The sequence below is a fragment of the Vanessa atalanta genome, chromosome 18 (genome assembly GCF_905147765.1).
Source record: "Vanessa atalanta chromosome 18, ilVanAtal1.2, whole genome shotgun sequence".
Classification (NCBI taxonomy): domain Eukaryota; kingdom Metazoa; phylum Arthropoda; class Insecta; order Lepidoptera; family Nymphalidae; genus Vanessa; species Vanessa atalanta.
In genome coordinates this window covers 7,105,126-7,130,571 of record NC_061888.1, presented here as the reverse complement: position 1 = coordinate 7,130,571, position 25,446 = coordinate 7,105,126, and the positions used below count along the sequence as shown (strand labels likewise).

The 25,446-nt window shown below is 32.0% G+C and overlaps 1 protein-coding gene across 1 annotated transcript in view; it reads left to right on the top strand.

The window, feature by feature from the left end:
• LOC125071002 (hemicentin-1-like) overlaps nt 1-25,446 on the top strand; it is a 181,828-nt gene that overhangs the window by 88,404 nt on the left and 67,978 nt on the right. Inside the window, exon 2 of the mRNA XM_047681046.1 lies at nt 7,482-7,518. The gene's annotated coding sequence lies outside the window, so the exon portion shown is untranslated. The remainder of the gene's footprint in view (nt 1-7,481; nt 7,519-25,446) is intronic.

Genomic DNA, 25,446 nt, shown 5'->3' with positions numbered 1-25,446 from the left:
TAAACAATGTAATTTTAACACTCGTCCAGCAACGTGCAAACTTACGAGCCAGCATATTCACCCTCACCGACAGCGCCCTCCCTTCCATCCGTCCTTGAGGCCGGGTGTCAACACATGTCCAAGATATTTAAATTTGTACACTCTTTTGAGTTTATTACCGTTAAGTAAAATTGAGGGTGTAATATTTGTTGCTATACCCCCCGCCTCAAAGACCATCGTTACGCTTTTTCTTTCATTGTAGATCAGACCATGCCCCTCCGCGTATGCCTCACATATTGATATAAGCTTCCTAAGGCCACAAATTGAAGCACTTAACAGTACCATATCGTCAGCATAGCTTAAGTTATTCATACAAATTCCATCTATGTAACAACCCAAACTAGTACTCCCGAGCTCGCCAAGTAACTCGTTCACGTGCAAATTAAAGAAGTTTAATAAAAAGTCTTTGATAAATGCAAACAGATATAAATCCTGTTCTATGTTTTGAATCGAATTGAAGTAAGTAAGTAATAAATATTGAAATATATTAAAGAAACATACTTTTGTATTAAAGACGATTTATTACAATGTACAGAAAACTATAAGAATATATTCTAACAGTATTTAAAGTGCCGCTTACTTGGGTCAGTAAATATTAAGACCAATAAATAAATTTCAACAATTTTATCTTATGCCAAATAGCTACAGATTAAAATTCAGTACTAAATAATATTATTCATCAAAATACGCATCAGCAACAATTTGTCCTTTTGAATTACAAATTATTTATCATTAATCATTCGATAAATGTTAATTTGTCATATCTTGATACACATTTAATACGATCATCGTTGTCAGTTTTAGAAGACCCAACACGGCTGAGTTATAGCGTAATCATAAGTTATGCTGAGGTCAGATATTACATACATTAGCGAAGAACTACCATTTAAAAACTTCGGTCACATATGTGCGACCTACTAAGTAAAAACAATCTCGATCCCAAATCGTTAGTGAAGTCACACAAGTATTGAATGAAAATGTTTTATAGGTGAAAAACTAACATTGGTCAATTTGTTCACCTTTAAGGTATCGATAAAAAATGCAAGTCTGACGGGTAAGTATTGAGTTCATACATTACATCGAAATAAACTTGGAGTCATTGTTATTTTTGAGCACTATTAATGCTCATTATGAAACGTCTTTGGATGGATGTTTAATCCATCCAAAGACGTTTCATAATCACCACAATCAATAACTGTCAATCTTTTAAAATAACATTATAATATTTTTAAAATGACTAATGCGCCTAATTCTATTATTATTTCTGAATATTTTTATCGAGTGGGATTCTACGTATTTATTTTACAATGAGGATCCGTGATGACATCACGTCCCATTGCGTGTGCGTGTCCCAGCTTCTTGGTTCATTGACGTTTATTGTATACTTTTTAAGAATTCTCCGGGTACTCTTTCGCGCACCGACGGTTCCATACCGTTTTATGTATTTTGGCGTCAAAGTATTACAAATCAACGGCTTTTCGATTTTTGCCTCTACTTGATCTGAGCAAACTTCCGACCTCTCACCTTAAGTCAACGTTACGTTACGTTTAAGTTTTGATATCGAGTTAGTGTTTTGGTTCCGTATTGAAAATCAATTTTAATGACCATTTGTTTTTGTTGCTTAGTTAAGAACTTAAAGGTTTTTAGCATTATTGTGCTGTGCTATGCGATATCCTTTGAGTTTTATAGCTTAAATTGTTATTTGGAACTAGGGAACATTATCAAATAGTGACGCTGTTAGACAAAACCGATGGATAAAAGTAATTAGAATTATGTGTTTTAAAATCGTAACAGTAATTTATATGCTTGATCAATTGCTAATAAAATAATTTAAAAGAACATTTAATACGATTAGTGTAGATTTGTTTAGAGGGATTTGTGTATTTTTGGAAGTATTCGTGAGTTATTCTTTATGGTATAAATATCAATCAATCCTTATATGATCAATACACCTTCAACTTTGAGAGCTACAATGTTGTCACCCTGTGCCTGTAGTTACACTGACTCACTCACCCTTTAAGCCAGAACACAAAAATACTAAGTATTGCTGCTTGGCGGTATAACATATGATGAGTGGGTTTTACCTACCCAGACGGGATAAACTATTCATGATTATGTTAATACCGTTAAAGGCTTAAAGGTCTGTATGGACCACTTAATCGTAAAAAAACAATTTGCATCAATTTACGACCCGGAATAAAACGATTCGTCAATCACTCAGTTCGAGCCGTTAGAGAGAATATTGGTACTTATAGTCGTGAAACTATACAGCAAAAATAAACCGCAGAATTAAATAGAATTTAAACATAGCGGTTTTTTTATACTATTGAGTGTTTGGTGAACATCATACACATATACAGCCTTTTAAAATATACAATATATATCTCTGAGTACCTCTTCGTAGTTATAGAATTTTGTATTTATTTAAAAATTCAGATTATTTTGTGTAAACATGAGTTAATATTTGAAGCAAAGACTTCGGATAACCTTTCATTTTTGCGAGTAAATAATTTTACTTTGTTTTTCAAGCCACAATAATCATAAAAAAATATTAATGTAATAATAAATGTGTAAGGAATATTAATTTCAGCAAATAACGTTTATAATTATGAAAAAATAACGAGAGTGAAACTCGAGTGTGCGTGACAGGATAAAATAATAACTACAGGATAAGATAATTCTTCGGCATCAAACACGTTAACCTAAAAATTTTCAAATATTCAAACTTGATATTTTGCCCTAACTTCAAAATAGGTTTTTAAGTAAATATTTATTTACCGTCTTTTTTTTATAACTTTTTTAAACCAATTGTTAGATTTTAGTGAAAATAAAGCCGTAGCTTAGAGCCCTCTGTGAGTCAAATTGCGACTTACTAATATATTAATCACCAAAAATTATATGACGAAATTCTCATAAATATAGATTTTCTCGTAAATGAAAGATAATAATGACAAATGAATGCTTTTCGGTGAAAGATATGATTTATGAAATTTCATCACTAGTATCCCTTATTTTTACTCCAATTATTTTGTCACTTTAATTGATTTAGTGGGAAAAATATTCGATTGCGCAAAATTGGTAAATCAAGGACTGAAACAGAGATTGTTAACGAACGGTTGGCACTCGATACGCACAATATGCAGTAGTTCAAGCGTTTTTGCCTCCGATATTGAGGTTACGTTTTGAAATAAGTATTTGATATGATTAGGTCAAGACATCAGCGTTATTGGGAAATTCAAATTTCTATGATACGATATATTGACCTCACGATTCGCTTCCTCTGGAATGTTTCGCATTTTCTGTTTTGGTAACTTTTTCAATGTCTCATGTAGATACAATGTTTTGTATTTTTTTTAGTTAATTACCAAAAATTATTCTACTTTTATTTTTCCATTATGTACATTTCAAAATGCATGTGAACCGAGAAAGGTTTGTATTTATGCTTACATTTTTTATTTTTCCGATATTACTGGACTCTCTGGTGGTGACGCAGCTTTATTCCATAGCGTTAAATATTTTATTATGGAGACTCCTAAGTCTAACTTTCCTTCAGAAATTAGTCAACCTTAGTTAGCATTTTGTTAAGAACTGTTAAAGTTCATAAAGTTAGTAATAATATCATGAATGTCTCGATGGTATAGTGACTAGATATAAGGCCACAGTTCCCGAGTTCCTGAGTTTAAGCCCCAGGTCGGGCTGATAAAAACCTATTGGGTATTTTATTGAAAAATAATAATCAGTAGTTGAAAGTGTGTATATGGGCACTCCCGTACCCTACAATATATCTCGCGTAGTTGGATCTCCCATTAGACGACATCATCATCAACTATATCTTTTTCTATAGTTTCCCCTACTCATTTAACCCCCTTGAGAGGTGAATTAAAAAGGACGCACACTATTTTCATATCAAATTTCATCTAAATCGATTCGGTAAAATTCAGCGGTTTAAGCGCGACAGTCAGAGTTATTTTTGCTTTTATAATATAAGTATAGATGTTGATTGTGAATACCATTGTAAAATTTCAATAAAGTATAATTACGAAGGAACGCCAAATTATGTCAAAAACATTGTTCATTTGTCTTAAGCCCATTTACTTGAGGCAATATTGTGTAGCAATTAATATTAATGAACGCATGAAAAAAGATTTGTGTGATTTCCGGCCGCTTGCCTCACGCCAACCCTCTTTAGGTTTAGGCGCTCAAATGCTAAAAGGTATTGATAGATGTGCTTAACAAAAAAATCCCTTAGTTGGGTCTTTAAGCTGCTCTTAAACCCCACGAGTTGCGATGGGATTGCTCGATAATTCTACACTGACAAAACCACACGGCATAGTATTTTTCTCTGATTAATAATATGTCTTGTCGATAGGCTATCAAACTGAGAACGCGAAGAAAAAGGCCAACAGTCAACCACAACGTACAGGCACACTATACCCTGTACAAGATAGAGAATCGACATAACTTTGCAATGACGAACATATTATTTTCTTAATTTAAGGATTTTAAAAATTGTAAAAATATTAAAAAAAAATACATATAATACAAAAGTTCCTAAAGATTCATCGTTATCCGAAAATTTTAAATTTCTATTATATATTATTGCTTCAAAGTAAAATTTAAAAAATAAAATAGAAACAATGAAAATCATAGACGCTTGTTACATCGGTCGGACGGTAGGGACGCGAATAACTGCTACAAATATCGATTACAAAAATCCTTATCATCATCATATCATTGTTAAGTTATTGTTACAAACGGGGGTCCTTTTGGTTGGGATCTCTTTGGCGAGTGGTTGGGGTCTATTTAGTTGGTATAACTATTTTTATAAAAAAAGTTATAAAAAATTGAATATTAATTTGAATTAGGCATTCCATCGTTCCATCGACTGTTATATATGTTATATTTTCTGTTTCTCATCACTAGCCCGTCTGTCAAAAAAATCAAGCTAACTTGAACATGGTATAGTAAAATATTGATGACGTTTGGCGAGTGTTAAGCGTCACACCAAGCTCACCAAGTTAGTAAAGTTGGCTCGTTTGTTTTTGTTCTTTTGCAGTTCGATATTCCATCTATGTATATAAATAATTTAAGCTATTTTTATATTAATATAATACCTAGCGCTGTATTAAGTATTGTGAGGATTTGAAGCCCAAAAAATAGCCCAGGTCTATAAAAAGTAAAAAAGTAAAAGAACTTGTAAATATCCCAGTGCTGAACTAAGGCCTCGTCTCAATTTTGAGGAGGCTTGGAACTTGGAAGCCACCACACCTCTCCAATGCAGGTTGGTGGAGCACGAGATGAACTATAAACAAAAATTAAGTGTTGCTGGCCTGGCCTTGAACCCGCAATCACCAGTCAAGATGCACGCGTTCTTACCACTGGGCCATCTCGGTTGAGCCATAAAATGTCTATAAAAACACACTCAACGCTATCCCAGTTGAGGTGAGTAATAATTCGACTTGGTCTTTAGCGTCGTCATCTCTACCTCAGTTTTTATTATAATACCATATAGTAAGTCATAAACAGGTTGCCTTAGGTCACGCTGAAGCCGTTGGACACATTTATTAGCCTGGAGCAACTTTATGAGATAAAAAAATAGTCTCAATTTTCAATATTTCGAAAAGAACAGAGGAGTTTGGCTCGTGCTCTATACGCCCTTAAAACAAAAACCGCACCGAGCATAATATAATGTTTCGACACGACAGGGCCTGAAGCGACTTTGTATTCTGTTGCTTTTTAACCTTTGTGTCACGACGATCCATTAGATAAGCAATGTATTAAATTTCGCTTGGCCCTGGTAACTCCGGGTCGCTGGTTACACCTATGAATTGAATTAGCGATGCTAATATATATATTTAGTAACATATTCAGAATTACCTAATAAACCTTAGATTTTCGATTTGCTAATAACTTAGACATATTGTGCACTACTAAAAGTATCTGATTAATATATCTTTATATATAATACAACGCTATTACAGTTAACTACTTATTTCCAGTTAAATTTTACTTCCAAAATTTCGATAACAGTTTCGTCGACGTTCATAACGCTATTTTTTTGCAGATCCATAATGTATATCATAGATTTATCGTAGTACGAGTTTGGGTGAGTGACGATCGTGCTTACAAAATGTCTTATTGTGTGTGACTTGTGTGAAGAGACTAATAGTCATAAGGCAAAATACAAATTAGATAATATTTGTTATGTATTTTTCATTAAAATAAGTAGTTTGATAGATCTATGTATAAAAAGGGACTCTTACCAAATTATCATAACGATTTTTTCGAAAATCAAAATGAATATTGATAATCGATGAGTGGTTATATGATCTGTAAGTTTGCTTATAACAAAAATATTCCTGATCGCGAATAAGGTATTGCTCGCAATGCAATCCATAAATAGAAATAGCTTGAAATAATTTTGACACTTTAATAAGTGTTTTTAGAACCAAATTACTTCTGACTATCGATTATCAATATTAATTCCAAAGTTTACACATGACGTATTTTTCCTATAATATGAAAATCAAATAAAGTAAAACAACAAATGGACCATAATCAATTTCCACAATAAGAAGACGGGTTACAGTGACCTTGTAGTGAGTGGTCACCATTAATCATGGTCATTGTTGAACTTTGAGACTTACGTGTCGTCTTTTGTGTCTTTGATTACCGGTTGTTGGCTCATACACATGCCTGTACTATTATTTCAATAAATATATCTTATTGTAGCATAGTCATACAATAGTCCTTTGGTGGTTCCTATTCATAAATAAACATACAGATCATGCTAGTTCAATTATGATTCTACAATTTTCTGCTAGTAACATTGTGTGCTATGTCCCCGTGCGTGTTTTTTCATTCCAAATTTAATCCAAATATGTCCAACCATTTTTGCGTAATTGAGCAACAAACAAACATACAAACTTTCAAATTAACCATATTATGATAATATTATACAATGTTTATATAAGAATAATTAATATTAAGACTTTAACTATGTAAAAATCAAAAAATAAAAATACAGTTACCGCTTCTAGTTAGGTAAATCACGACCGCGTGGAATGGTATCAAGAATGCTAGCAGCATTTCCTCTTTTGTGTCGTAAATCCAAAACCAACTCTCCTGTCATATAATAACGATATGATTTTATAAATTACACTATGTCGTCAAAGAATTCTAACTGTAACTCAGTTATTTGTAATATGCCAGTTTGGCTTATTAAAAAGATGAACGTATCAAAACATTTTCATAAAATTTAGTATACGCTAGGAATTCAGGTCGACAGGAAATTTAATTGTCATGTAGAAAATACATCTATTCCTTTGAAAACTTGCAAAGAGCTCGGGAAACATCTCGTGGTTTCCGAGAAGTTAGTCGACTCGTTAAAATAACCTAATGAATATGATTTTATGTATTCTAATAATATTTATATATTTCAGGTCAACTTTGAAGTTTGTGAAAAGCTGTCGCTAACGAGTGAGTCAATCAATTTTCGCTTCTATCGATAGTTGTAAGTTGTGGGCGTGCCGCTAAAAGCAATCCATTTTCTGTAGACGTTCATAAATCACAACGACAATACATAATTATTATCCTTTTTGATTTGGGTAAGTTGAATAAAGTAAGCAGTCCGTAAATATTCCGCCGCTAAGATATTTTATTTCGCAATATTGTAGGTTAATTCCCTCACCCGATGAACCATAATTATAAGACGGATCGCTCTTTAATTTAAATCTACAAATGAATATCCGAACCAGCTAGAAGCCTGGAGTCGAGAAAGTTTAGAGTTGAAACCGCCTTGCTCTAATGATATGATAGATGTGCAGGCAGCAGATTTAAGTACACATATATGCTGGTTTCCATTACCACCAAGCATGAGATGACATAAAAATTAAATCGGTTAATATTGCACATATTTTAAACTTTTCTATATTTCAAAAAACGCAATATTGTTTTTCTTTCTTGTGGAAGGGCAAATTGATGATTACCTGATGCTAAGTAGCGACCATCGCCCATGGATGTTGGCGGTGTAAGAAATTTTAACCATTCCGTACATTACACCTATACGCCCCCAATCTTGACTGATAATAATATGTTATGTCCCGTGTGCCTGCAGTGCTAGTTCTACTGGCTTGAAACAGCAACAAAGCAATTTTAAGTACTGCTATTTGGTGACCGTGGAAACAGTGGAATGTTTTTTAAAATTAATTAGGTATTTGCTTTTAATTTTTAAGTTGAAACGTATCCAATTCTTGTTGCTTTAAATAATTATATCCTAAATGATAACTATGATCACATAACACCGAAAAAGATTCAGTCTTAACATCAAACATATTATAAGGTTCATAAGTTAGGCTTATATAATCTATTAGAGAGAAATTTTCTTTTACATCTTTATCACAATCAGAAGATATACTTGCTTTAATATTTAATACATCTATTAACGATAAACCGTCTACTTCACTACATTCAGATATATTGGTTTGGTTATTTTGTGTTCTTTCGTGGACTTGGCTTTCGTGGATCTTTCTTAAATCTGTATCTAATTCCTCTTTCAAATAACATTCAGACGATGGTATAGCCTACTATACCATCGTCTACATGAGCCTCTAAAGCCATTTTTTATCTTTTCATGAAACATTGCTTCGTAAGGACTGCAGTTCAAACCCGCATTGTACATTTCATTATACGTTAGATGTACGAAACGTAAACCACTACGCCGCATCGTTACTTCTTTGGTCAGACCGTTACTTCTTTAAGATTTTAACATTTTTGTACAACAAGTTTTAACTTGAGGTTTTCATTTGATACTTGTTTTAGAGAGTGAATGTATTTACCGTGAACCATATATAAATGCGGCCAGTGGTTGCATAGTTCTTTGACCACGTTAGCCGAAAACTCTCGGCCATTTTCGCTTTGAAGGAAGCAAGTTGCCCAAAGTTGTCATTATTTATAAAAGACCACCACATTTTTGGTTTCTTTACTTACGGATTTGAATAAACCTTGCAAGTAAATCTTGATGTATAAATTTATATTTTTCATCACCTCTTAAGTTCGTATCGATCAAAGCAATCATCGATATTTCTTGTTACCTTCAAGTATTTGTCATTCGATATGATGACAGGAGTAGCTTTCGTATTATTATTTTTTGTTATTTAGCAAACCAAACATTGATTTATGTAAGTATCATTTTTCTCTTAATAATTTAAGATTTGTTCTGTTCCCATTTTGTTTCTATCTTTATGTTTTAAGAGAGAATCATACAGTACTTAAAATATTTCTTCAGTGTATATACCTAATTGGATCAGTGCCAGTATTAGGCACAATCAAAAATTCTTTACCTGCTTCAGTAATAAAAACATATTTTGGTGTTTTATTACCAAATTTACTCTCAGCTTCATGTACTTCTTGAATTATATTTAAATTCTATTCCTATTGATGCTATAAGTATCATTAAATCGTTTATAAAATTTATTTCACATTTCATCGTTTATTTCTTGATGCATCGTTCACTGTCAATTTAGAATTAAATGGTAATTTGATATATGTAAATGGCGACGCGGTCAGCCGTTCGTGTGTATCGTCAGACTAAATGACGCGAACCAATATGTTGCAATTTGATGGGATGAGGCGTAGAAGCGGATTGGTTGGCGGACGATCACGAGTTCCCCTTCTCTAGGACTACCATCAATGCTACTGACTGATGTAAAGTCCGTGGCAGAACATTATCCATAATGATCAGTCTGAGTTTGTAAAAACGACACCATATAATGATTAAACCATGACTGTAAAAGCACATACATAACACACCGATTTTTACACCTGTTATTGTTACACACCAAGGCGCGTCACCAAAGAAATACATTGAAAATTACACCACTCGCGACAAACTGCGCCAGTTCGCGCGCGTCATACCGCGCTTATGGACATATACATGACCTATTCATAGTTCATACCAAGCCATTGCAGTAGTTATTAACAAATTTATTTATTTATTTAATCGATACACCACAGTATTTGAAATATAGCACTTAAAACAAGAATACGATAAAATGACAGATACAATTTCAAACACTTAATAGGTATATACAGCATTAATAGTTACGTTAGCCTCCAATAACCATTTTTTAACAATACTCTCTTTAATAAATACTACAGACTGCAATATAACACGCTTATTAATTATTTAACATTTAAACAATTAGCAAAATAAATGAAGTAAAAAAATAACTAACAATAATTACTAACAATGATAATATAAGATTTTTAGAGATAATACCATAATTTACAAAGTTCAACAAATAAATGATAGTAATTATTGTTATTAGTATTTGTTTCTACAGAGAAAAAATAATTATGTAGATCTTTTTTTAACTGACATTTTAACATTTTGTTACTAAATCGGATACACTAGAATAATTCCATAGACTTTTAATGACGCAATGAATCCATGCAAAACATAATTACATACTATAAAACAAAGGTAGGTATCTTAAATACATTGTGCATTTAATATAAATCAAGATGGCCCTTTACAGCATGTGATTTAAATGAATATTTTCGAAGGTATTACAGATTTAAAACGCAGGGACATAGCGGTTTGTATTGTCTAATGACTGAAAAACTGTGAACAATGTAAGACATTCTGTAGTACATTTAGTATCAGCATTGCAACCGATAGGTCACTAGTGAAAACTAAATCAGAACTTAGAGCTGGAATAAAAAAATAGTTACTATTTAAGATAAAATATTCATGATTTCATTTCCTAACAACGTAATCAAAAAAATCCCAAAGCAAATGACACAAATAAAATTGCTTAATATTCTTGTACCGTTCTAAATAAACTTTTGTAAATTATCGAAACAATACAAAACATTTCTTCAGACTTTAAAACTTTTTGAATCAACTGGTCATTAGAAAAACGAAATTTCCCTTTAAATGGTCTGGGAAGTTTGATTCGTGTGGCGTTATTGTAGTTAGTGTAATTATAGTAAAAAGGGGGTAAGTGTTCTTTATTTGAATATTTAGCGATTATCGATTGAGATTCACGTTTCCATATTTAAGCCACGGAACAAACGCCCCTAAGCATGAATGTATAATTATCTATGTAAGGAGTTAAATAAAAAAAAATAACTGTTTATTTAACGATAATAGAAAATTGAGCGCACCTTACGATTATTGCTGACAAATGTACCTTCTTCATGGGCATAAAAGTATTTTTCTTCAATAAAAAAGAAAAAAATCGAACTGAAGTTTATATGACGCTGTCAAAACTGTGACATCTTATGTACAAAATGATGTGCGAAGATAAAGAGGATAGCATGAATGATATATTGGGAATATATTTAATAGTAACTACTTTTTTATTTCTAAAAAGATAATAGAAATGTTAATAGTAAATCGACCATGATTTTATTTTATTTTGGAGTTTTATTGAAAATTTATTAAGAAATATTACGCACCGTATTGACGACGTGACAGAGTTATTTCTTACAATACAGTGTACGACGGGTATCATATGTTAGAGTTATTTTTTTTTACATTTATTAGAATAATTTAATTAATAATATGTCGATTGACTATTTTTAGAATATATTGTAATGAAATATTTTAATTTTTCACGATTAATACGGGCCGGTAAGAAAAAGAATGTCAAGAAATCGCGGCGGCAGTGTTTTATTATAATCAATATTTTAAGATGATACATACCAGTCTGACATCCATACCGATCTCCCATTGCTATAAATATAAAATCAATATGTACACGCAATACAGTTAAATATTTTTTAGTTATTTAAAACTAGGAGAGGCGCTACGATACAGCATACGAAAAATTCGACGTGATGTCGTTCAGCATTTTTCGGTTATATTTTCATTTTGCGTTGCATTCAATTTTTATGGGGTAAACGTGTTAAAATATTTAAAATAAAAGTTAGCAAAAATTTCAAATCTAAGTTATCTTGCAATCATTTCCTTTCAATATATTCTAGATCGTTATCAACGAAATATTTTAGAAGTATTTTTTATATAAAATATGTAATTATCTTGTATATTTTATATAAAAAATAATTACTAAGATAATATAAAGTGTCCAATAGAGTCTTAATAAAACTATTACAAATTGTTTTAATATATAATAGTATTACAAAAGACTATTACTTAATATAACTTAAATCAATAGATCAACCTCTTTTCTAAGCATACCGTATCATTCATCGGGCTATTGAATTCAATCAATCACGATTCAGAATCAAAGTTCAACTGGTATTAATCACTACTTTCACGTAATATATTTTATCGTAATAGTTTTAACGGTAATTAATTTAAAGGGAATTGTTATAAATATTTGACCTTGATTGTATTGGTAGGTATTATTAATATCGTCGTTACCTCAGTCAGCCTTATTATCGTGCCTTAATACTATGAATTCAATTTCGTAACATACAATTACTGCATCATACCTATTATCGGACGAAGTGCCTCATCTATGTGTTAACAAAATATTACTGGGCGATTCTCACTTATTAATATGGAATTTAATAATTATAGTATACATAGAGCGAGTCTGTCTGTTTACTATAATTTTTATTGTTAGTAATTTGCTATTATATCGATCTGATTTACGCCAATCAGATCGCGTGATATCCGAGATATTAGCATCATCCAGACTTAAATATTTACCTAACTATATAACAAACTTTAAAATAACAGACAACCAAATTTAGTTCCGCGTTTTAATTTTTTTAATAACTAGTTTATCTTTATAAAGTTCATAACCTTCACCTTAATTTTTTTTATATATTTATCTTAAAACATCAATCGGCCTTAAATCATTTTGTAAACTTTATTTTGATACTGTGTCACAATATTATATCCCAACGCTGGGAATGGCCCTTTAAGAGAAAACACCACTTATTTCATCTTAGTTCAGGGCATATTCGATGATTTTTCTTACTCGGATGAGACAAATAAAATTTATTGATGATTTTCTAATTTAATACCTGCGATATTGATTTAAGATCCAATTCTTCTATCTACTGGACTGCCTGGTTATAATAAAATCAAGAAACTATTTAAATAGTTTTTCTTGCATTGAATACTAGTAAAACTACAAAACAAATTATATATGCAACTAGATCATTGAATCGTATTAAAACAGAGCCAAAATTATTACCCATTTTTTTTTAATATTTTATTTAATTTTAGATGTAAGTATATCCATTTATCATAATAATAATTAAACATCTCAACATGTTCGTGGGAAGGCACTTGTTACTGCACTCATTAATCTAGAAATGACCCCTCTGGGTCCGAACTTGAAAGGTAACAATTAAATAAATTACGCCACATTCACCTTTTTTACCACAGACATACATCATTTAAATTAAAAATAAACTATCTATCCTTTATTCACTTGGTTAGTTTCTCACAGGTAAGAATGAGAAGGATTATTTGACACATTAATGACAAATGATGACGTCACTCATATATACATTATTTGATTATGAAAAAAAAAAAACGTTCATTTTATTGTCATCCTTGCTTATTGTGTTTTATAGCTGTAGATATATTTTCGATACCAACTGATTCAAGCTATATTTAGCGATATATACAGTGGAGGATTACCTTAAAGTCTCGCCGAGATAAAATATCGTAATAATGAGTTTCATTCTACGCGTTGACGAGCCTTTTCATAGTAAGATGCTTTTATAATTCCATCGACAGGTGCGTTCTACGGGTTCAAGGACTCCTTTTGAACGGTAGGAATAATTATAGTGATCTAAATTGAAAATATATCTAAAAAATTAATCTTATTAAAACGAAAGCTTATTATATAAGCGTATTATAGACATATGCTTGATCCTTTTTTTTGCTATAGATGCTGTTTGCGTCCTAAAAGGGAATAATTGTATTACAAATGATTTTACCAATGAATTCAATGGTTTTAGGCAAAGATCGCAAAATGTAAACAAAGCAGAAGCTTTTCTTCTTCTTTTTTGTTTTATTTGCGTGACTATGTTGGAGATAAACGTCAAGGGTAAAGCGGATGTGTCAAATGAAATGCTACGTGTTTATAGAAACAAAACTCGCACTGGATCAGCGTGGTGGAATAAGCCCAACAGTGGGACGGCTACGTTCTGTTACTAATGAAACTAGCAATAATTGCCAAAAAAATATATATCAAGATTGAATTGGAAAAAAAAATGTTGAGGTAGATTTATTTTTAAACTATTTCATAAAAAAAGAAAATAATAATAAGAATCTTAAAAATATTTTCCATATGTGATAAGTATCACATATTTAAAGTAAAATGCGAGCGCCTGTTATTGTTGTAGTCGTTAATTAACTGAGCGCAGTAATTGAAACAATTAAAGAGTATTTGGAGGTGTCCCTTAGAGCAAAGAGCTCTAGAAATTGCATCTTAGCAGAAGAAGGTACTTGTATATATATATAACTTATATATTATAATATAACGACCTCCGTGGTCGAGTAGTGTGTACACCGGTTGTCATGGGTACGCCACTCCGAGGTCCCGGGTTCGATTCCCAGCCGAGTCGATGTAGAAAAAGTTCATTAGTTTTCTATGTTGCCTTGGGTCTGGTAGTTTGTGGTACCGTCGTTACTTCTGATTTTCCATAACACAAGTGCTTTAGCTACTTACATTGGGGTCAGAGTAATGTATGTGATGTTGTTCAATATTAATTTATAATAGATTTTTTTTCTGCTCACATACAAGTTATTAGGGGATCAAGTAATGTATGTAATAAAAGGATTCCAATCCTATATTAAATTCAGCTCGCTAACTGGATTTATTCAGAACAGGTTTTGAAGTGAAATTTATCTTCGGATGACATTGAGCGACAGTACGTTCGTGAATGTTGCGAAGGGACTTTATTAATAGTCAGGATTCCGTATCAGACTACTGGATTCAATTATCCACAACCTTACGTCCCTTCAACCTACGACGAATAGAGTTATCAACGGCTTATTTATGAATGTATCACAATTTTAATAACGCCGCGTGAATCCCATTAAAACGTCAAATTATTCAAATAGGCTCTCACGAAGCATTTAAATAGTTAGTTTACAAGATTTAACGTATGATAAGAGGAAATGGTTCTTGAGTTTGCGAGTTGTGATAAACAAACTAATATTACAATTTGATAAATGCAAATAAAAAAAAATACACGATATTTTATCATTTATAATGTTACACTGATAGAAAGAAAGAAAATATTTCAAAATTGTATTATTTTACCGAAAGATTACTCCTAACAAAATCCTCTATTTATTTCCTCGTTTTATCCGTAAGTGGTTCCTGTTAATAAAATGTTATTGAAATGTCTTTTTTCTATTTATGTTATAATTTTCCTTTCCGTCGTTGCTATTTTCTTACCCACGCTTGTTCTAAGGACAATCCTCTCGAGAAGGGCTCGAGTAAAATTAAGCACGTTTTTGCGCTTAAGAATTGTACCGAGTTACGTAATAAGTGGAAAGGATAAAATACTGTTTACAAGTCTTTCTTGTAATTGCACATTTCTTGTGTCACCGTGAATTTAGTACTGAATGTTAGGTTTAATTACGAAACAAACATTTGGAATCTAGCTTACTCTCTGCCTTATTACATATATTAAAAATAATTTAGCTGCACAATTAAAGTTTCATAATAATTCATTAGGTACATATATTTGGTGGGTATGGGTCCAAATCATCACTTATTCTAACATACAACGATACTCAGTATTGTTGTGTTTCGGCTTGAAGTGTAACTGAGCCAGTAACTACGGGCGCGTGAGATATAATATTCTAGTCCTCGAGGGTGGCGACTCGTTGGGGTTATAAGGAATGGTTAATATTTCTTACAGTGTCAATGTCAAGGCGGTGGTTGCTCACCATCAGGTGACCATTCTGCTTGTCTACCTACTTATATTATGAAATATGAAATTTGAATATTTTGTTGTGTAAATATATTTATATTTTAATTCCTGCAAGAAAATCCCTATAATTTTGAACTAATAAGCAAAAAGTACCTCGATCGAGGAGGATTTTTAAGCGTATTCTATCGTTCTGTTCAGCGGCAGATTGGTGGATTTATATACAACTGGTAAAATTTAACCCAAAATAAGCAGGTTTCAAACGATATATCCATTCATGCGCATAAAATACATTGTGGACACATTTATGAATACGAAAATTCAGCGGCGCTTGTTCGGATTTCGACCTCCGATTAAGATTTTCAGTTAAGAATTTTCGAGAAGTTGAGACGTAATCTACCCCTAGAACTTTGTTAGTCTAGTGACCAAGTCATACAGCTGCAGATTTCGTGGTCCTGAGTCGGTTTTATTTAGTTTTTTTTTATTAAGACTTTCATGACTCATCCAAGTTAGGCAAGCAATATTCCACTCTCGTTCCTCGTAAAGTACGTAAATCTATTTGTTCTAGAATTGGTCTCTTTCTGATCAAATCGCAGGCATCCATCCATTCCATGACGTTTAGGGTAGAGTTAGGTTTTAAAAAGTGTTCCTAAGTTGGCGGACTCACTTGTACACTATACGTACTCGATTGGCATAATATGGCATAAAATAAAATTAAATGAAGATATTGACTATAAACAGCTGGTTTGACGTTTTATATTATTCTACGTTAGAATTGATTAATTTGCAAAACAAAGTTGAACCCACCTCCCCTCGAAACGTCACATAAATATGGGGGGATTAGCTCGTGACGAAGTTTTCCGAAAATATATTTGTATAAATTGATGTATTACACGTGAAGCCCCGCTTGTAAAATTCCATCGAAAATATCAGAAAATTATAGAAATAAAATATGTATATATTTTTGAATTTGTATAATTTATATTAATTTGTAGACTTAGACGAGACTAGACGTTTCCTGTAAACTCTACTAGAATTATGTGGCTTAGTCGAAGAAATGTATTTGAATCGTATTTATTTACTATTAGTCAGTTTCGAGTCTTGAAAATATTTATTTTTTATTCGCGTTCATCAAATTCCCAACAGGCCAAAAGTCTTATTCGCAACTGTCAAAAGTACACCAATAGTATTTGAATAGACGAGTTCTTCTTGTTTTTATATCGTTGTTTCACACGTCAAATCTTTTATAGTGTTTGTGTTTATCTAGATTTTCTAGATTATCAATTGTTAGAAATTGGTTTTTTTTGTATCTATCCACATTGTTTATATATTTGTGTCTTCCCGATATCCTCTCCTATAATAAGTCGTAGCCTTTATCGCCCTATATCGTTGCCTTCATTACTTCGTAAAAGAAGGTAAAACCAACAAATACGAATGTACTTATTGATTTTTTACAAGGAAATCCTCAATTATTATCTGAAGGCATTATTAGAGGTAGAGATAATTGTTTTTACGTAACAATAAGGAAAAGCATAATTGGATTTTCTTTCCAAATCTTCCCAAGGTTTTTTTTTCATTTAAAATTGGTCTGCAGACTGGTTTATGGGCCACGCGATGGTAGGTAAGTGTTCACCTCTGCCCATAGATATTGGCGCTGTAAAAAATGATCTACCCGTACATGCGCCACCATCCTTTGTAACTAAGTTGATACGTCCCTTTAATTAAAATGGGTCACTTTTCCTTCAAACCGGAACAAAACATACTAAGTATTGTTGTTCGCTAATTAATTCTCTAAGCCCTAAAGGGCTCTTTCTTAGAGTAATGTTCCTAAGAATTTGAGTAATTTGGAAAACAATTGAAACTTGTAAATTTGTATCAAATATTACGACATGCGGTACAAATTTCTGTTTTTCAATTTCAACATGAAATGTAATCGTACTTCCTGTTTGTGGGAACTTTTTAATTAACATGATAATAATCATATATGAATGAATTTCCAGAGGGCATCATTAAATCATTTAAGAGTTTATTCACGTGATGTCTGAGTTGCACGTTTAACAGACATAATATAAATCATGATAATGTCTAAAATGAAATCAGTATAACAGAGTAAATGAAAGAATTTATCCAAATAGATACATGCACAGACAGCAAAAGCTTGTATAAGGATAATTATATGTTTATACTATATTTTACATAGCTGTTTATACATAAGATATTTAAAGTGATTTTGAACAACATAACCTAATAAATTTTCTCTAAATCAATATAATTAAGTATAATAATACCAACTTACCAGCGTTATATTTTTTTCACATTACATGCACAGTACACTTATCATTCCTTATATAGTATATAGATATATTATTTAAAATAATATATAATTTTGAATACATAAACATACTGAATATTATACCCTTAACATAAAAATGTTAATTTCTTATTCAAATAAATTTACGTAGACGACTTTCTCGTCAATAGAGACTAATTCTTTATAAATATTTTAACGCATAAACTTGAACGATAGCAACTTTTAACCTATAATGTGAGGTTTGAGACGAATTTATAAAATACCCTGGATGCCAAACAATGAACTTTTTAAATTGTGCTATAAGTGTGGAACTAAAAATATCGCTCTAATCTGTAATGATAAAAAAAATGTTCATAGGTACAAATTTTCTTTATAAATATAAACAAAAAAATAACTAACTACAATATTTTTCTTCAAAATTGGAATGAGACTAAACGGTTTATAATATTATAATACTCTATCAAACAAGATAAGAATTTTCCAAATCAGTTTATAAATATCGGAGTTCTAAGATAACAAACATAACAAAGACAGATACTACTGAATTGATAAGACCCTTTCTCTGAAGTCGGTTAAGAAATAATATTTGTATGTTTGTCGTCTACGTGTTCCTTAACTATTCATACGATTGCGATGAAACTTAGTTTAAACGTATTTTGTCCTTTAATATAAAAGCTTTATGTAGACCCTTATTCTACCCTTGCGAAGTCGGCACGGATATGTTGTATTGTGCATATGACGGGTTCTGTACATATAAAGTCTATGTACACTTAAAGCCACCATTGTGAAAATTCTATATATCGATCGGCTTAGTAGATTTTGCGCTAATGCGTGCAAAACTAATCTTGCCTCATTATATCAATTGATTAAAGAGCAGCTATTTACTTATTATACAATTTTTTACAAGATTAAATGAACGCTACTTAAGTTACGATAACGTGTTTTTTAATTAACAGAAGATCAGAGCCTGTATTTTATATCAAAATTATGTAAATATAAAATGTTATAATGGATTCATTTTATTAAAAGGAACTCAATATAACATTAACCAAGAAATGGTTGTATAAAAATATTTAAAAAATAATAATTAAACAGCTCATTTGACGTAAACGATTAAAATTGAGCATAGTTTTAATTTTCAGCGACCCGAATATTGACACGGGGCTTGAAATTGTTCATAATATACCTTCACTTTCCTCAAGTTTAAATGAAACGAAATGTATAAAACGGAGAATAAAACGTTCAAAATTACAAGTAATAATACGGAACAATAATTTTTAAATTAACCGAAGCTGCTTGCAATTGTATGATTTTTTTATTTTTGTTTTAATAACGTTCGATCGAGTAATGAAAACGTTAAAATGGAAATTGGAACAGAACGCAGAACAAATGCACCACGTGATTGAACCTGATAGGCTTCGCCCCTAGACTCAGGTAATTTAAGAAGTATAAATGTCTTGATAAATTGATGTTTAATGTATTATATCTGCACACTCACCATTCAAACTGAAACATAATATGTATCATGGATTTATGTATTATGGCAGGTCTACATTATGCCTGTATACGCAAAGTTCTATATCCGAATATTTTATTTTGGTTTTTTCTTTTTTTTTTTTAATTTGTATATACATTTTATTCCTTATAATGGCAATATTAACTTTTGATGTGGATAGTTGGTATTCAAGGCGATTGACTTGTTCGTATATCCGCTTAAATTTTATGAATTACCTAAAAGAAACCGAACAAGCACAAAGCGTTATTGTAGTCATAAAGTTACACAATTAAAATAACCCGGCTCCCTCCCAGCGGAGAATATGCTTACATTTCCAGTTCCCCGAAGACGCGCCTTATTATAACTAAAACAACCAACATAAACTCCGCAGTTATTAATATTTGTATTATAATATTTGTGTTGGTGTAATAACGATGATTTAAAAGAGAAAAACATGTAAATACTTAAATTAATATCAATATTTGTGTACATACAATTATATCAACATTTGTTCCAGACAGCGGCTTCGGTCACGTGGGGTAAGGAAGGCAGGTTTTAGGTACTATATGTCCTTGCCTGTGCCCCTAATAATTTGTATGCAAAATTTCATAATAATTGATCCAGCAGTTAAGACGTGATAGCGTAAAAAATATTAGTTATTGTTTGTATTATATTTTATTTATCAAATACTATCTTCAGGTAGCAAATAGATTTGAGAAGATGTTTATGAGTACAATACCGATCCGTATGAACCACAGTCGTGAAAGAGGTCGCTATTCATAAAGTAATAGCGCCAGCATCTTGGACAATACCAGGGGACGAAATATTGCACTACTAACTTATTGTTATAACAATATTTGAACCATTTTAATAAGCTTTTAAGCTATTTTTATATTATTGGCAGGTGGATGGCAAAAGGGTCACCTAGGATAGTAGGTAGTAACTACTAACTATAGACATTAAAGTAGCGCTGTAAGAAATATTGACCATTTGTCAAATCGCCATTGCACTACCAACCCTGGGAGCTGATACTCTAGATAAATTATGCCGTTAGTTGCACTGACTCACTCGCTCTTCAAACTGGAACACAATGATACTAAGTACTGCTGTTTAGCAGGGCATAAAGCTCTTCTACCAATTGTCTTCGCCTCATATTCTCCTGAGCTTTCTGGGAAATGCTAAGGCTCTTAGAGTCAAGAGAAACATTTAAAATTAAGGAGAGAAAATTCTATTCATACCATCATTAATTATTTGTGTAATAAAATATTATAGTAATAATTAAATAAGAAAAATAAGAAGTTATAAGTTACATAAAATCGCCTACACGATTCTATGCCATAGTTAAAACGGCGGTGTAGAAGTTTGAAGTGGTTTGTCCAACTAGTAAACATATTTTTCCTTTGTCCTCAAACATTTCTCAGCAATGGAAAAACTTACAACTGCAATGATCTTTTACTTTGAAAAACTTTTCTTTTACTCCGTGATATTACAGTATGGCGTCTTATTTGTACATGGATATATACTATCTTTTCTATTTTATATGCAGGTGGACGGTCAGACAAGCCACCTGATGGAAAATGGTCATTACCCACAGAAATTGACGCTGTCGGAAATATTAACCATTCCTTACATGGCCAATGCACCACCAACCTTGGAGACTGAGATGTTATGCCCCTCGTGTAGGTACACTGGTTTACTCATCCTTCAAACCAAAACATAATACCTAAGTATTGCTTTTTGGTGGGTATATTGCTTTTTGGTGGGTATACCAACAGAATGGGTAGTTACTAAACAGAAAGACAAAGTACAAAGCAATACCGCTAAGTAAACCTGCTTATATTTGTTTCGTATTAAAATATCGCACCATGGTTATATCATACCCGTTCTTCCATTAAAAGAAGGGCTTCTAGGAAGCTCACTTGGGAATGTGTCATCTGTTCAGAAGTTATTATACCGCCAAACAAACACCTTATATAAAGTAGCTGTATTCATAGCTTTGAGCGTTATTAGAGCGTTTCTTAGTACTCCAAACGCGATCCCATTTTCAAGCTGTTTCTATTACAACGTACTGTATTTCAATGATTGTTTGGTGTTACCGATACTTTACAACCTATTTCTCAGAATGTTTATTTCAACAGAGCGATAGAGTTCGATTTAAGAAAAAGACAATATAAGTTTGATGCACCGGTGACACGCACCAGGAAATTTGGTCTTTCGTGAAAATAAAACGTAGGAAGCGCCAGGTTGCTTGGATTTGATATCAGTCATAGATTATTGGAATATAATATATAATTATGGCCATTTTTGTGTCTTAATAACCTATACGTACATAGTATAATAAGAGCGTTTATTTAATATGAAATAAAATAGTTAGAAAATGTGATGTACGTATAAATCAAATTAAGTAGGTAATATATTTAAGACCACTCTTCAAATTCATGTTTTCACACCCAAAAAGTTTTCTGAAAGAGATCGCGCCTAGCGATAAAGCCAAACATTTTTCTATGCATATTGCAAAATGTATAAAATATAAGGTCTTAGTAGTTTGCAATTAATAATATTATTTTAATAATTCATGTTAAAATTTTTGATAATAAACATCTGTTGAGACTCATCGGTTCTGTAGTTAAACATGAAATTACCAAACACGTTTGACAAGCTACGACAAAGCTAAATGATAGGTTAGAGTAAGTTTTATCAATGTTATGACAGAAAACGTTTTGAATAATTTACAAGCACTGAAACTGTTTTATCGTGTAAATGTATTTGTAAGATAAAACAACACATATTTTAATAATTGTAATGTAGATTTATAAAATATACATATATTGTATGATCTTGTGATCTATTGATGTGATTAAGGTTTCAGGACGTTTCGCCACGTCCACTGATAATATCGTCCTATTCTTTAACCTCGTTATATAGATTGTAAGATTTTATTCAACTAATTTACTCAATTTAAAATTTGCATTATCAACATTTTTTATTAGGCTCGTAAAAACATCATGGCAACATTTTCCTCCCGTTAAACGGGTTTAGAGCTTATTGTATATTTGTAGTGTATTATTATCATTATTAAATCTTCAATCGTTACATCATCTAACACCGAGATATCCGGCAGAAACCCTACTCATACATAGTCTTGTGGTGACAAAGAGATTTTTCCATAGACAATTTTACTACTGTTTACTGGTTTGACATATTCTTAATAGCTGGATATGTACATTATATATGTGTGGCGGAATTTTACCCTACACATGTGTGTTATTTGGGATCTTTTCCCTGACCGCCGAGAACGAGACCATGAAAACAATTAGGTACGTGAACGATTAATGTTGCTTACCCGGATATACAATCAATGATATTAAGATCCAAGTGGTTTTTCTAAAAAGTTATTTATAAAATGCGTTTAAATAGTGAACGCCATTCATATGAACCCTTTTATATGGATGAAGTTTAATCAAGAACATCGTGTATCGCTTCAAGGTTTCCAATAATCAATAGCTTAAGAGACAATTTTATCGATATAAACTATGTATAACTAGTATAATGAAAAAGTCTTCATTGTTTTTGTCATAATTCTTTGATTATTGACATAAGTATCATCTTGAGCCGAGTTGGCCCAGTGGTTAGAACGCGTGCATCTTAACCGATGATTTCGGGTTCTAGCCCAGGAGGAGGAGAGAGAGTGAGAGGAGGCCTTTAGCCCAGCAGTGGGAAAATTTACAGGCTGCTAATGCTAAATGCTAATGCTATCATCTTAAGCATATTAACTGGTTGGTACTTACTGTTGGATATGGGTGAGCACTGGCTCCAATACAGTTAAATGTAGTTTATAAGTCAGAGTCCCATAATATAATTGTGTTTTTATCGTTATATTGCCATGCAGTTTTTGGTAGAAATTGATCAGGAGAACAACATTAAGAGGACTATGACGAAAAATACTCAAACCATATTATATTATTATCTTTTAATCTGTGGCAATATATCATTACAAGCTTCGTCCTTCATATTCAGAAGCATCTACTATAAGACCATTGTAGGCCTGATGCATTGTTGTTTCAATTACATGGAAATATAATATGGATACATTACTGACAGTGTTTTGCAAGAAGCATAATTTAACCAACACATATAAAAAAAAAAAAAAATCTAATTTCTCTTAAGTTTTAATAAGTTTGTGTATTAAAACCTAATATTTAAAATTATATTTTCTGCTGGAGATCCCCACATCATCCTATGATGATACGCAAAACATAATATAGTCAGTAAATATTTGTATAGCACACAGGAACACCAATATTGATCAAACTAAAGTCACTAAATAGCCTTCGAGTCGATAAGGTAGTACTGGAACCGATAAATAACCTTGCCTCGTACTCCAATGCTTTCAAAGCGAGCTAGTACTATTGGAAACCCTATCAAATATCTTACGGAGAAAATACAGCTCAATGATCACCGAAGAGTATAGGTTCTGGTGGCCTGAATGAAGAGAATATTTTTTAAATTTTATACATAAAAGTATTTTTCCTAGTGCATGCATTTATAAGCTTGTGTGCGAGTACCGAGTATGTGTGTATAATCACATTTTATTTATAGTTCAGTAAAGCCCAGAGGAATAAAACATCATAATCCTATTAATTGTAAGCGGGATATTACGATGTGCTCACCGTAATCTGACATATTGTACTAAAATTACACGTATTTCCTGTAGCTGTACGACTTAACAGCTAATTTTCTACTTTGACTACCATTTGTGTTTCAATAGAAACGAGAAATAGTTAAAAACGTTACGGTTGTTACAGGGACAATAAGCTTTGACAAAATATCAAGTTCCTGGTAATTCTGGCATAGGGCAGCATTCCATTTACAGCACATCGCGAATCAAAGCGAAGCTAATGTATATAGATGAACAAATGTTATGCAATCAATTTAATAATAATGATTTACACCTCACAATAACATCCACATTCTGAAACTTTAGGCTGTTGTCAACCCTCGTTTTGTTGTGCCGTTAGTCTTCTAAAGATATTCGGGCTCTGGGGCGTGAACTGGGTTATGTTAGATAAAATAACTAAAACCCGATGCGACGGCTGATTCGAATCTACCGATTTGGACTATACTATTATATTTGTCGTCTCTCCATAGCCGTGAGCGCCTGGCGGCTTGTCTTCCCCTCTCCTATAATACACGCTTACGCTACATTACAAACTTTACGTCTAATGAGACAGTCTGAGTAGAGTCGATATGGCCCAGTGGTTAGAACGCGTGCTTCTTAACCGATGATTACGGGTTCAAACTAGGGCAAGCATCTTCATTTTTTAAATAATAGCAATGCTCCGAATTATTTAAGGAATTACTAATATTCTTATTTACCCCTCCTTTTAAGCTTATAACGTATGTTAGGAGTGGGGACGACAATAGCCCTTGGGGTCAGGATCGATCCTGCGACTTTTCACATCGCTAAGCGGTCCGTAAACCATTGCGCTATTGACGCTTATTTTTGTTATCAATTGCATTGTACGAGTATGTATCAGAAAATATCCATGTTTAGATAAATATTGTACCTTTTATTTTTATTTATTTAGTTATACTGGCAACATTTATCAACAATTCATTTGCAAATTAGTAATCTCGAGATTTTAAAGATAATAGATATTATTGGTATCGCATCGCAAAGTCAGTGGAATTTCATAAACTGGAAAACAAAATGATTTGTTACCCA